The following is a 13,135-nucleotide window of genomic DNA, read 5'->3' on the forward strand; positions in this document are numbered from 1 at the left end:
AAAGGTTATTTATTGCCTGGCCAGATAGCTTGGTTGGTTTGCCCCTAAGTGCAGAGGTTGCTGGTTTGATCCCCAGTCAGGGCACATACAAGATTAGATTGATGTTCCTATCTCTCCCTCTCTCTTCCTTCCTCTCTCAAAAAAATCAATAAAAGTAATAAAAAGAAATAAATTAAAAACCCTACTATTTATTTTTATATTTCTGTGCATGTAATACTTAAACATTTTTTTTTAATTTTTTTTTCATTTTTCTGAAGCTTGGAAACAGGGAGAGACAGTCAGACAGACTCCCGCATGCGCCCGACCGGGATCCACCCGGCACGCCCACCAGGGGCGATGCTCTGCCCACCAGGGGGCGATGCTCTGCCCATCCTGGGCGTCGCCATGTTGCGACCAGAGCCACTCTAGCGCCTGAGGCAGAGGCCACAGAGCCATCCCCAGCGCCCGGGCCATCTTTGCTCCAATGGAGCCCTGGCTGCAGGAGGGGAAGAGAGAGACAGAGAGGAAAGCGCGGCGGAGGGGTGGAGAAGCAAATGGGTTCTTCTCCTGTGTGCCCTGGCCGGGAATCGAACCCGGGTCCTCCGCACGCTAGGTACTTAAACATTTTTAAATACAACCATAAACAATCTTGGATGATGCAGAAGATGATGGGCCTGTTGGAGAGAATGGGACTGGTGTTAAGAGTCAGGGTTTTATTCTGCTGCTGGAGTCAGTTCCTTGAGGTAGACATCAAGGGAGGTTTGTACAGAGCTTTTCCTTTTCTCATCATAAATGGCCCTGTAGCATCTCAGGCCTTCGGTAACTGCATGGTAAACTTTGGTGAAGCTCTCTGTATCAAGATCTTGCTTCTTTAACTTTGCATTTCTGCTTCAATGAAAGGAGAAATATCATCTCACTCTTCTGTAGAAAACTTTTCTGGTACTGGAGTTTCTAGATTCCTGTTTTCATCTGCTACTCTAGTTCCATGAGATCTTCATTGAATAGTTCTTTGCTGTAGGAGTTGAATAACTCTATGATGTCATTTTCACTGATATCCAACTGCAGTTGATTACTAGTAGGCTTCATGGTGCTCCGTTCCTAAGTACGAGTTGTACATTAAGTCTAATGTTTGTAAGTCGGGGACTTACTGTGCATATCAATTCAGATGAACCACATTTCAGCGATTCAATACATGTTGGACAGCACAACTCTAGAGGCTTGACCTGAATAGGTTCCAGCTTTGGCAATACTACTTTAGAAGCAGTGGTTTAATTCTTCCATCAGGAGGCTTATAATGTCCAGGTGTCTCTTTTTGTGTGTGAGTGCTCATGGATAACGATTATCTAGATTTTTTATTTCATTAGCTGTTTGCAAAATGATGATATTCTAAATCTATCATTCTTTCTTCATTTATTAGCTGACATCAAAAAAAGAAAAACTTTCCAATAACTGTTTGGTTACCTTGAGGTTTTATTTGTGTAGGAAAGGCAGGATAAATACTTGATTTTTCCCTTTTTCCTTTATTTACAAATTTTCATTTTATTTTATTTTAGTAGAGAGAGAGAAAGAGAGAGAGAGAGAAAGAGAGGGGATAAGTGGGACACATCTACTCCTAGTAGTTGCTTTCTGTATGTGCCTTGACTGGGCAAGGCCAGGGTTTTGAACTGGTGACTTCAGCATTCCAGGTTGACGCTTTATTCACTGTGCCACCACAGTTCAGGCACAGATTTATTTTTTCTTTTTTCCTTCCTTCCTTCCTTCCTTCCTTCCTTCCTTCCTTCCTTCCTTCCTTCCTTCCTTCCATTCTTTCATTCTTTCATTCTTTCATTCTTTCATTCTTTCATTTTAGAGAAGAGAGAAAGACAGAGAAGGGAAAGAGATGGGTGGAGGAGCAGGAAGCATCAACTCCCATATGTGCCTTGACCAGACAAGCCCAGGGATTTGAACCAGCGACCTCAGTGTTTCAGGTCAGTGCTTTATCCACTGCTCCACCACAGGCCAGGAAAATTATTTTTATTTATTTATTTATTCATTTTAGAGGAGAGAGAGACAGAGAGAGAGAGAGAAGGTGGGGAGGAGCAGGAAGCACCAACTCCTGTATGTACCTTGACCGGGCAAGCCCAGGGTTTTGAACCGGCGACCTCAGCATTCCAGGTCAAGGTTTGATCCACTGTGCCATCACAGGTCAGGCTACAGATTTTCAAAATAAGTTGTTTCTGACAAACTCCAAAGGTTTTTATTTTAAAGCATTATTGTGAATTTATGGGTTTTAACATATTTATTATGTTTTAATCCAATGAAGTTATTCTTAATGATGTTCAGTTTATTCCATCTTGGACCAATGGGAGCCTCTTCAGGTTGGCTCCTGATTCCTTTTGACATAGCTGTAGTGGCCTTTGATAGTGTTTCTTTTTTTTTTTTTAAATGTTTCTTGCTTTCTATTATAAGATGTTCCAGATTCTTCTTGTACCTTTCCTTCCCTTTAGCCAAAAATTTATGGATTCTTTTAGTGAGATACCGTATTTAGAGACCACATTGTTATTGGCTTTTTCATTTGATAAATGAGGAAACTGGAGGCTAGAGAAGTAGAATGATTTTTTAAAAAAATTTATTGATTGATTTGAGAGAGATATGGTGGGGAGAGGAGCAGGAAGCATCAACTCATAGGTAGTTGCTTCTTGCATGTGCCTTGACTGGGCTAGCCCAGGGTTTCAAACTGGTGACCTCAGCATTGCATTCCAGGCCAGTGCTTTATCCACTGTGCCACCACAGGCCAGGCAGAAGTAGAGTGATTTAACCAAGGTCACACAGGTTTAGCAGCATAATATGGCCTAGAACCATAGCCGGGCTGTTAGCTCTGTGCCATTGCTATTTTGTCTTGACACCTTTACCTAGCTTCTAGGAGAGGTTGTTAACTGCATTAGTGCTTCGACTCTAGGCCATCAGAAGATAGGTTTTGTGGGTCATCATTGGAGGTACAATCAGACCTCATTAATTTGGGCTAATTGGGGTAAATCCTAGTGAGAGTGTTGTATGTTGTTTTTCTTTAGGTGCAGCTGTTACTTTGAGTCATACAGTAGCTGAAACTAGGCTAATAGTGTTATCAGGTTATTTTGTTAGGTAGAGGTCCTTGTACCTGGTTTAATGAATAGCTGAGAATGATGTGCAATTTAACTTTAATTGTATGTAAATTAGACTCCTGAAATGCTTAAAAACAACTCATTAAACATTTCTCCAGGCAATCTTATTTACAGTGTTTTCTTGGCTAGTCTTTATTAGAGTACAGAGGTAAATTTTAGCTGAGGTCTGTATTTATCTCAAGTTTCAAATGTGTGGAGTTTGTATTAATACACTTGATCTTAGCCAAGAGGCCAAGAAGCGATGGAGTTTGTATTAAGAAAGTGTTGCCATGAAGTTCAGAGTATTTTAGAGAGAATGTCTGAGGAAGTACAGGTCAGGCAACTCTTTCCATTTAAAAGTAAGCTGAGAATCCTGAGTGGCATTAGCTTTCAAAAATTTTGTTCTTTATCTCAAAAGTAGTTTCACACCTGGCCTGTGGTGGCACAGTGGATAAAGCGTGACCTGGAATGCTGAGGTTGCCAGTTCAAAATCCTGGCTTGCCTGGGTCAAGGCACAACAAGCAACAAGCAAGCAATGAACAACTAAAGTGAAGCAACTATGAGTTGATACTTCGTACTCCCAACCCCCTTTCCCACTCCCCACCCCCTTTCCTCTCTGTAAAATCAATAAATAAAATCTTTAAAAAAATGTTTCATCTTAGGGCCTCACTCAGAGATAACTGTGTATTGAGGAACACAGGTTCCAGGATGTGAGGGTTGACTGTGTCTATTGGCTCTGTGGCCCAAAGTAAGTCACTTCACCTCCCTGAGCCTCGATTTATTCATCTATAATAAGGTAATTAAAATTGGGAGCGGTAGCCTTACCCGGCAGTGGCGCAGTGGCTAGAGCGTCAGACTGGGATGCCGAGGACCCAGGTTCAAAACCCCAAGCACGGGCTCATCTGGTTTCAGCAAAAGCTCACCAGTTTGGACCCAAAGGTCGCTGGCTCAAGCAAGGGGTTACTCAGTCTGCTGAAGGCCTACGGTCAAGACACATATGAGAAAGCAATCAATGAACAACTAAGGTGTCGCAACGAAAAACTAATGATTGATGCTTCTCATCTCTCTCCATTCCTGTCTGTCCCTATCTATCCCTCTCTGACTCTCTCTGTCTCTGTTAAAAAAAAAAAAAAAAATCGGGAGCGGTAATACATGTTCCTTTTACCTCATAGACTTCTGTGAGATTCACATCAGCTTATTAATCAAATGATATAGTAGATACTTATTAAATTAATGAGAGATGACATGAAAGTGCTTTTTTAACTAGAAGCTTTGTATGACCCTAAGCATTATTAGAATAATATAGTTTAGTGCACTAATACATACTAATGATCAGAAGCATGAAGGCAGAAGGAGGAGATCTAAGATGTCTGTCCAGAACTTCAGAGCCATTTTACTGCAGAGGCATCTGGTCCTCACACCTCAGGAGCCTCTGACAGCATTGCGATGTTAGAACACTGTACAACTGCTGATGTGAAGACCCTGAGTTACCAGGAAAAGGTTAAATTATGATTAGTAGATGCACAATATATTTTACAGATATTTTTATAAAATGGATTTAAAAAGTATAGTATCTGAAGAGTTATTTCCATTATCTGATAATTCTACCTTATATAGAGTCTGTCATTCCCTAAAAGCAGCTAACACCTGCACTAAATGCCAGCAAATTCTCTCTATATATTTACTTCTCTATTTCTCACAATATCCCATGAGGTACGTACTGTTATTAATCTCCATTTTACAGATGGGGAAACTGATACACAAAGATTAAGAAACCGCACAATTCTGGATTGAGATTCTGGATTGAGGGGGGAAATATTCTATAAAGCAGTGGTCCCCAGCCCACGGACCGGTCCGTGGGCCATTTGATACCGGTCCACAGAGAAAGAATAAATAACTTACATTATTTCCGTTTTATTTATATTTAAGTCTGAACGATGTTTTATTTTTAAAAAATGACCAGATTCCCTCTGTTACATCCGTCTAAGACTCACTCTTGACACTTGTCTCGGTCATGTGATACATTTATCCATCCCACCCTAAAGGCTGGTCCATGAAAATATTTTCTGACATTAAACCGGTCTGTGGCCCAAAAATGTTTGGGGACCACTGCTATAAACAGTGTTATCAGGAGGATGGTAGAATTTAGATAAGGACTTTGTTAGATTATATTGTTATATTGTTTCATTGTTAAAATTATTTTTTTTTTAAATTATTTTTATTTATTCATTTTAGAGAAGAGAGAGAGAGAGAGAAGGGGGGGGAGAAGCAGGAAGCATTGACTCCATATGTGCCTTGGCTGGGCAAGCCCAGGGCCTTGAACTGGTGACCTCAGCGTTCCAGGTCAATGCTTGATCCAGTGTGCCACCACAGGTCAGGCCATTGTTAAAATTCTTAATGTGATAATTATACCATAGTTTGTTCATAAGAGTTAACTTTGACTCCTTGAATTATTTATAGATGGGACACCATGTCAGCAACCATATCAAATGGTTAAAAAATTAGAAGTGTGTGTGTATAAAGCAGCGGTTCTCAACCTGTGGGTCACGACCCACAGGTTGAGAACCGCTGGTATAAAGTAAGTAAATGTGGTGAAATGTTCATTGGTGAACCTAGGTGAAGAGCATAGGGGAGTTCTCTACTATTCTTACAACTTTTCTCCACGTTTAGAATTATTTCAAAATAAAAAGTAACAATAAAATATTTCCTGAGGTCACACTGCTAAAAAGTTTATATAGCAGGGCTGAGATTTGAACTCAGGCCATTTGGTTCCAGAAGCCATGTTCTTAATTACAGAGCTATTCTGTTGTTTCTAGATATGATGCTAGAGAAATGAGGTAAACCTATATTGAATGTTAAATAATTGGAACTATGAGTGGATTCTGAACATTGAGCTGTTTTAGCAGCTCTGCCTTTTAGTTCTTCAAGGATAAGGTGTTCATATAATTTATTGTGTAAACCAGTTCACTTTTAAGAGTAATAATTACTCTGGGACAGTTGTAAACCAGGACAGATGGACATTCTAAAAGCATACTTCTTGGTAGAGCTCAGTTTTAACAAATATGATAAGACATGATAATTGCTTTATTATAATTTAATTTTGTATATCATGGATTCTTGTTTACACAATACAGACACTTTTTTTCTCCTGCCAACAGCAAACCTTCACCTGATGCATTTTTATATTTTCTTCTCTCGATTTTGTTAATTCTTTTGCTTCCTTCCAGACCACTTGGGAAATACTCTTTGTCAAACTCCATTTCCTCCAAGTTTGAAATACACCAACAGGAATTTCTATAACACTTGTCCAGTTTTAAAAAATATTGTATTTAAAACCATAAATCGCCTGACCTGTGGTGGCGCAGTGGATAAAGCATTGACCTAGAATGCTGAGGTCACTGGTTCGAAACCTTGGGCTTGCCTGGTCAAGGCACATACGGGAGTTGATGCTTCCTGCTCCTCCCCCTTTCTCTCTCTCCTCTCTTAAAAATGAATTAAAAAAAAAACACACCAAAAATCCCCAAGTGTCTTTATTTTTATTTATTTTTTTGTATTTTTCTGAAGCTGGAAACGGGGAGAGACGGTCAGACAGACTCCCGCATGTGCCTGACTGGGATCCACCGGGCACGCCCACCGGGGGCGATGCTCTGCCCACGAAGGGGCGATGCTCTGCCCCTCTGGGGCATCGCTCTTTTGCGACCAGAGCCACTCTAGTGCCTGGGGCAGAGGCCAAGGAGCCATCCCCAGCGCCCAGGCCATCTTTGCTCCAATGGAGCCTTGGCTGCGGGAGGGGAAGAGAGAGACAGAGAGGAAGGGGGGGATGGGGAAGCAAATGGGTGCTTCTCCTATGTGCCCTGGCCGGGAATCGAACCCGGGTCCCCCGCACACCAGGCCGACGCTCTACCGCTGAGCCAACCAGCCAGGGCCTTTTTTTTTTTAATTTTTTTAAAAGTTTTATTTGTTCACTTTAGAGAGGAGAGAGAAAGGGAGAGAGAGAGGAGAGAGAGAGGAGAGAGAGAAGGTGGGGAGGAGCTGGAAGCATCAACTCCCATATGTGCCTTGACCAGGCAAGCCCAGCCCAAATGTCTTTATTAACATGATTTCTACAAGCAGATCTGGTAAAATGCATCTATTACCAGATTGGCAGAAAAGTATTCCTATTGTTAACTTCCTACAAACATTTAGGAAAACCTTATTGTATGTTAGCTGGAGGCTGTTGATGTTAGTTAAAAATGGTTATACCAGTTTAGACTGAAAGGCGGGTGTGCTGTCTCACTGATCTATTGCCCAGGCAGTGTCCATTGCCATTCTTCTAATTGTACTTATTTATAATAATACTCTCCTGGAGCTGTGTCCAGTTAAAAATGTTGACCTTCACTGATAGAGGAAAAGTATTTTTTGGTCAGTCTTTAAAAAAGCTTTCAAAATTATTCTAGTACAGTTTGCTCTGGATTTTTTTTTTTTTTTTTTTTTAGAGAGGAATGAGAGAGACAGAGAGAGAGAAGGGAGGAGGAGCTGGAAGCATCAACTCCCATATGTGCCTTGACCAGGCAAGCCCAGGATTTCGAACCGGCGACCTCAGCATTTCCAGGTCGACGCTTTATCCTGTGCGCCACCACAGGTCAGGTGCTCTGGATTTTTAAAGATCAGACTACCCCTTTGCTTCTTCCTCATACAGAATGTATTTAACCAAGTACACAATCCACTAGGACAGGAGTGGAAGGTACAGGGCAAGGACACTGGAATTTAAATCAGAGTTTTCCTTCCAGTTAGCCACTATGGTATCAAGGTTTGGGGAGGGAATGGCATAACTTGTTATTGTTTTTTTTTTAATCATTAAAATGACTTTTTTTTTTTTTAATTTAAGCGAGAGAGATAGACAGGAAGGGAGAGAAATGTGAAGCATCAACTCACAGGTGCTGCACCTTAGTTGATCATTGATTGCTTTCTCATAAGTGCCTTGACAGGGGGGTGGGCTCCAACCGAGCCACTGATCCCTTTCTCAAGCCAGCAACCTTGGGCTGAAGCCAAAGACCTTGGGCTTAACCCAGCAACCATGGGGTAATGTCTGTGATCTCATGCTCAAGTTGGTGACCCCACAGTCAAGCTGGTGAGTCTGTGCTCAAGCTGGATGAGCCTGCGCTCAAGTCGGCGACCTCGGGGTTTCAAACCTGGGTCCTCTTCGTCCCAGGCCAACGCTATCTCCACTCTACCACTTGGTCAGGCTAAAATGACTTCTTTTCCCTTTAAACCATGAAATAATGCTTTTATAATAACAATAGTCTTAATAATAATTACAATAATTGCTATAGCCAAATATATTTTTTATACCTAATTTGATGAAGGGAGTGGTCTCTGAAACTAATATTTACTTATTCTTTTTTTTTTTAAGGGAGAGATTGAGAGAGAGATGAGAAGCATCAACTTGTAGTTGCGGCACTTTAGTTGTTAATTGATTGCTTCTCATACGTGCTTTGACATGGGCAGGGGAGGGGGATTCCAGCTGAGCCAGTGACCCCTCGCTCTAGCCAGTGACCATGGGATCATGTCGATAACTCCACACTCAAGCCAGTGATCCCACACTCAAGCCAATGACCTTAGGGTTTCAAACTTGGGAACTCAGAGTCCCAGGTTGATGCTCCATCCATCGCGCTACCACCAGTCAGACTATTTACTTAATTTTAGAAAGCATTTATTTATTTATTTTTATTTTTTTTTACAGAGACAGAGAGAGTCAGAGAGGGATAGACCGGGGAGAGAGATGAGAAGCATCAATCATCAGGTTTTTGTTTGTTTGTTTGTTTGTGTGTTTTGTATTTTTCTGAAGTTGGAAACGGGGAGGCAGTCAGACAGACTCCTGCATGCGCCCGACCGTCCACCCAGCACGCCCACCAGGGGGTGATGCTCTGCCCATCTGGGGCGTTGCTCTGTTGCAACCAGAGCCGTTCTAGCGCCTGAAACAGAGGCCAAGGAGCCATCCCCAGCGCCCGGGCCATCTTTGCTCCAATGGAGCCTTGGCTGCGGGAGGGGAAGAGAGAGACAGAGAGGAAGGAGAGGGGGAGGGGTGGAGAAGCAGATGGGCGCTTCTCCTGTGTGCCCTGGCCAGGAATCGAACCCGGGACTCTCGCACGCCAGGCCGACACTCTACCACTGAGCCAACTGGCCAGGGCCAATCATCAGTTTTTGTTGCAACACTTTAGTTGTTCATTGATTGTTTTCTCATATGTGCCTTGACCATGGGCCTTCAGCAGACTGAGCAGGGGTCCCCAAACTACGGCCCATGGGCCACATGCGGTCCCCTGAGGCCATTTATCCGGCCCCTGTTGCTCTTCCGGAAGGGGCACCTCTTTCATTGGTGGTCAGTGAGAGTAGCATAGTTCCCATTGAAATACTGGTCAGTTTGTTGATTTAAATTTACTTGTTCTTTATTTTAAATATTGTATTTGTTCCCGTTTTGTTTTTTTACTTTAAAATAAGATGTGCAATGTGCATAGGGATTTGTTCATAGTTTTGTTTTTTTTTACAGGGACAGAGAGAGAGTCAGAGAAAGGGATAGGGACAGACAGGAACGGAGAGAGATGAGAAGCATCAATCATTAGTTTCTCTTTGCGACACCTTAGTTGTTCATTGATTACTTTCTCATATGTGCCTTGACCATGGGCCTTCAGCAGCTGGAGAGCTTTTTGCTCAAGCCAGATGAGCCTGCGCTCAAGCTGGTGACCTTGGAGTCTCGAACCTGGGTCCTTCTGCATCCCAGTCCGACGCTCTATCCACTGCGCCACTGCCTGGTCAGGCCATAGTTTTTTTTATAGTCCAGCCCTCCAACGGTCTGAGGGACAGTGAACTGGCCCCCTGTGTAAAAAGTTTGGGGACCCCTGAGACCGAACAACCCCTTGCTTGATCCGCGACCTTTAGTCCAAGCTGGTGAGCTTTGTTCAAACCAGATGAGCCCGTGCTCAAGCTGGCGACCTCGGGATCTTAAACCTGGGTCCTCTGCATCCCAGTCCAACGCTCTATTCACTGCACCACCGCCTAGTCAGGCTATTTTTTATTTTTATTTATTGATTTCAGAGAGAGAGGAAGGGAGAGAGACAGGAACGTTGGGTTCCTGTATGTGCCCTGATCCAGGATCAAACTGGCAATTTGTGCACCCCGGGACAAGGTTTCAATCAACTGAGCTATCTAGCCAAGGTTAGAAATTTTTATTTTAGGCCCTGGCCAGTTATTTCAGTTGGTTAAGAGCATTGTCCCGAATTGACAAGGTTAGGGGTTCCATCCCTAGTGAAGGCACACATAGGAAGCAAGCAGTGAATGCAGGACTGAGTGCAACAACAAATGAATGTTTTCTCTTTCCTCTCCTCTCTCTCTCCCTTCCTTTCTCTGTCTAAAAATTTGTCAGTCAATTAAAAAAAAAAAATTAAGCCCTGGCCAGATACCTCGGATGGTTGGAATGTCATCCTGGAAATCAACAAATACTTTTAAGAACACATTATATACAACAATTATGCTAGACATGATCCCCTGTAAAGGAGCTTCTATTCTAGGAAAACAAAGACACATGAAAATGTTGCAATATTTTCTTTATGTCTTAGATTCTTTTCTCTGCCATTATTTCATTCTTCTAACCATTTTGTTTTAATAACAATATTTTTTGCTAATCAATTTAAGGAGTACTATGATTACTATATCAATTAATTTTAAAATTTAGATAAAATGGACAAAGTCGAAGCAAAAGATAATTTACCAAGAGATGCAAGAAAAAATGGAAACTTAAATAAATTGAAGTTGTAGTAAAGCAATTTGTCCTACAGAAAACACCACACCAAAATAATTTCCAGTTGAATTTCAAGATACAGCCTAAGGTTTTAGAATCAGTTATAAATTCCACTTTTTTATGCTATTGTCCCCCATTAACAAAGTGACCGTGTGGTTTACATTTTCACTTCCAGCCCTTCCTGACATGCTTCTCTGTAAAGGGGACCTAATTGTCCCATTTTATTTTTCCTCAACTCCCACTCCTTTTCTCTTCTTGCTTTTTCTCTGATTTTTTTCTTCATAGTAAGAATGAGAAAGAACCTTTCCACTATTTAGAGATTTTTTTTCCTCAGCAAATTCTGTTCATCTTTATATCCACTTATCCAATATTTTATGAAGGATTGATGGGTAGCAGAAGTGCTGCTTAACACCTCAGGATTTAAAAGACAGTACCTTCCCTCAAAGAGCTCACAGTCTATCCCCATTACAACTGTAATATGGGATGGATGCTATAATAGAGTGCTTTTGAAGTGGAGGAGGGCTTGATTAATTCTTTCTGGGGAACAGGGTCAGGATGACTTTGTGGAAGCAATTATATTTGGACTGAGCAGGGAAGGATTAATAAAATTTCAAGAAGCAAGAGCAGGGGGAAACCCAAAAAAGGTGGGTATTCCACTCCAGGAAGCAAAAAATGTCTTGAATGAAACCACAGAAGTACAAGTGCAGGAGGTGAACATGGCTGAAGTGTAGAGCATTGGAAAGGTAGGGACAGAAAGGAGTCTAAAGAAATATGTCAATGTCACATAGGGAAAGGCTTTAAATACCACATATTTGCCCTGATCATTCATTTCCTCTCTGATTTTTCTGTCTCAATCTCAGTCCTAAAATCTCTCTCACCTTCAATTCTCAGATGAAAAATTTTAAGTTTGCCTGTGTCACATGTCAGTATGCCAGAGATTTGGTCATATAGTTTTACCTTAGTACTAAAAGAGACCAGTCTTCATCTGATAAATTATTGGGAGATAGCATTCTGAATGAACTCTAGCCATTCTATGCTTTTACAGAAGGGATTTGATTTCAGTGTTTTAGAAAAATAAAAAGTTTCTTTCTACAAAAAAGGGTTGAGGATGCTCGTTAGCAATCAGGGAAATGTAAATGAAAACTATAGGCATATACTGTTTTATGTATATCAAATTGGCAAAAATTAAAGTTTGAGATAAAGTATTGGCAAGGATGTGAAGCAATCAGAAACTGCAAGCAGAAGTGTAAATGGATATAACCATTTTGCTATACAATTTGACATCATCATCGTCTCATGATTGATGGGTATACCCCATGACCTAGCAGTCTCACTACTAGGTATCTACCCTAAAGAATTCTTGCTCATGTACACCAAGAGTCATATCCAAAAATGTCTATAGCAACACTGTTTGTAATAGCAAAAACAAACAAAAAATCAAAACTGGGGAAAATCCCAATATCTATCTACTTTATTTTTTAAAAATTTTTATTTATTGATTTGAGAGAGAGAGAGGAACAGTGATTTTTTTGTTCCACTTGTTTATTCATTCATTGTAAGTGCCCTGACTTGAGCATTGGAACCCTCAACCTTGGTATATTGGGACAGTACGCTAATAAATGAACTACCTGGCCAGAGTGAATATCTATATCAACTCTAAATTGGATAAATAATGGTATGGCCAATACTATATGATAGTGGAACTCATTAAATTGCAGCTATAGAAACCTGAATGAATCTCAACAAATTGTAGAGTGAAAAGTTGCAGAAGTATATGCATTATGACTAGATTCATACAAAGTTCAGAAACAGTGAAACTAAACAATATAATGTTTAGAAATACAAATGTGATAAAACTATAAAGAAAACAAAGGTAATAGTAAATTTTGGGGGAGAGACATGCAGGGTACTTCAAAGCAAATGGTAATATTCTTATGCTCACTTTGGCAGCACATGTACTAATGGTAATATTCTTAACCTAGGTCCATGATGGCGAACCTGTGACACGCGTGTCAGCACTGACATGTGTAGCCATTTTCGATGACACGCGGCCGCATACCAGAGAAGTATGGGGTCGCATGCCGAGAAGGACGTTTCATTCTCGGCTCCTGCACGGCCAGGTGCAGTAGCCAAGGATAAAACATTTGCTGTAGTGTAGACACTCTGTGCCAGAGGTCTGTAGCCCAAAACAACAGAACTCCAGCACAGAGCGTCTAGTTCTGGGACTTCGGTTAGACCGTTAGGGGTTCTTTGACCTCACTTC

General features: G+C 41.3%; 1 protein-coding gene across 3 annotated transcripts in view; it reads left to right on the forward strand.

The window, feature by feature from the left end:
• WASF2 (WASP family member 2) overlaps nt 1-13,135 on the forward strand; it is a 96,192-nt gene that overhangs the window by 31,252 nt on the left and 51,805 nt on the right. The window contains exon 2 of one of the 3 annotated variants that reach the window (XM_066269962.1): nt 1,829-1,946. The exons of the other annotated variants lie outside the window; for them this stretch is intronic. The gene's annotated coding sequence lies outside the window, so the exon portion shown is untranslated. The remainder of the gene's footprint in view (nt 1-1,828; nt 1,947-13,135) is intronic. 3 annotated transcript variants of the gene reach the window in all.

Source organism: Saccopteryx bilineata, chromosome 3, assembly GCF_036850765.1.
Source record: "Saccopteryx bilineata isolate mSacBil1 chromosome 3, mSacBil1_pri_phased_curated, whole genome shotgun sequence".
Lineage (NCBI taxonomy): Eukaryota > Metazoa > Chordata > Mammalia > Chiroptera > Emballonuridae > Saccopteryx > Saccopteryx bilineata.